Source organism: Mastomys coucha, unplaced genomic scaffold (genome assembly GCF_008632895.1).
Source record: "Mastomys coucha isolate ucsf_1 unplaced genomic scaffold, UCSF_Mcou_1 pScaffold16, whole genome shotgun sequence".
NCBI classification, from domain to species: domain Eukaryota; kingdom Metazoa; phylum Chordata; class Mammalia; order Rodentia; family Muridae; genus Mastomys; species Mastomys coucha.
Window position 1 is genome coordinate 98,528,020 of NW_022196898.1, and position 1,931 is coordinate 98,529,950.

Genomic DNA, 1,931 nt, shown 5'->3' on the forward strand with positions numbered 1-1,931 from the left:
CTCATGTTATCATGTAGAAAGACTCTTCCAGAGACAGAATCTTTACATGCATACTCAACCAGCAAGCTACAGTAGTTGCCAACACTACTGATCCAAATGCCTTCATCAAAGACAAATAGAATAGAAAAGAACTAAAAAAAAAAAAAATCTATCCACAATACCACACTACATTGTTGCATGTTGAGATAGTCAGTGTGAAAAATACATTTTAAAAATGATCTATTTTAAGTTCAGAGTTTTAAGAATGTTTTGTCATCTTCAAAGACATAAGTATGCTTTTACATAATATAATATTGGATACTTTTCTAAGAAATATTTTATATCTGAGTATTTGTGGCTTTTTGAGACTGTTTTAATATATTAATAAAGGATTTGTTTCATATCCATCTTCATTTGCTATTATACCATATACTCAAAATTCTTATGAAGTACCCCTAGGAAGTACTCATGGGAGGTAAGAGGGAAGTGATTTGAGATAGCCTTCTCTTTCTTTAAACTCTGTAGATAAGACCAAATAGCAATTAAAACAGAACTACAAAAAGTAATTTATTTTGTGGAGTTCTTTTGATCTTCAAGACATTGAAATATGAAGTCTTTGAAAGAACTCTGAAGAAAGGATTTGGGTGTTTGGAACTTCTGACCACTGTTTATCTGCTTTTCAACCTATTTCCTCGATGCATTCAGACACTGGGACAAATTCATATTTTAATAGATGGTCAATTTTACTTGAGTCTCTTAGAGTCTTGAAGATGCTGATAACAGTTTGGCACATCTCTCATTATACAAGAGTAAGTTGAAATAATACCACCTCGTCATAGTTTTATAAAAAACAAAATACAACTGCCCCGGACTTAATTAAAATGTGTAACCTATGGGTTACAACCTCTGATGATTGCAAGTTTCCTGTGAGAAGTTCTACATTGCAAGAAAAATACAAATATGTGTATCTCTGTGGAACATATATATTATATACAATTTAATAATATTATATTATATTCATGCAAGAGTCTTCATTTATGAGAATATGGTTATGCACAGATAACCTTCAATATTGTCCCTAACCTTGAACCTAATCTAATGGCATATTTGTTGCTCCCATCTGCATCCGGTAAGCTAGTCCCACCAAAGACTCTTCTCTCTTAACTCTCAATTCACACTAATATTATAGATGTGCTACTACATGCAACTTTCTGTGAATTCTAAGGCTCAAACCCCAGTCTTCAGGCTCATACAGTAGGCACTTTACACCCTTAGCCATCTTCTAGCCCCCCCACGCAAAAACGCTAATTTTTACCTAATTACGAATAGTGATGACACCATTTCTTGTCAAGATCTAATGGTATTATTTGCTCTTTTTATGCTTCTCAGATATACTGATGGAGATAAATGAGAATAATTCGTTCTGACAACAAATTAAAGAAAGGTTTTAAGCTTTTCCCATACTCCAGTATGCTTAATATTGACTGTCTTGTTGGATCTAGAATCACCCAGGAAACCATCTCTGCCCTAACCATGGGTTCCATCACACCATGGACTGGGGCCTCAACAGAATAAAGCAGATGAAGTGGGCTGGGCACCAGTGCTAATTGCTCTCTGCTTCCTACAACCAGATGCGCCATGACCAGCACCACACACTCACACTGCCATGCTTTCTCTGCTCTGATAGACTGTAAATACTTCCCTCCTTATGCTGATCTTGTCAGGCATTTTGTCGAAGCAATGAGAAAGTTGACAGACATACATTCATACAAGGACAACTTTCTATCCCTATCTTACCTTTGAAAGGTGAAATATTGAGAATTTATCTAGAAGAATTTCTCATTTCTCAATTTGTGTGCTCTTAAGATATATAATTTCAGTTTCTCTTCAGAAATCAAGGCAGGGATACTGAGAATTATTTTTTTTAAAAGAAAAATAAATCACACAGCTCT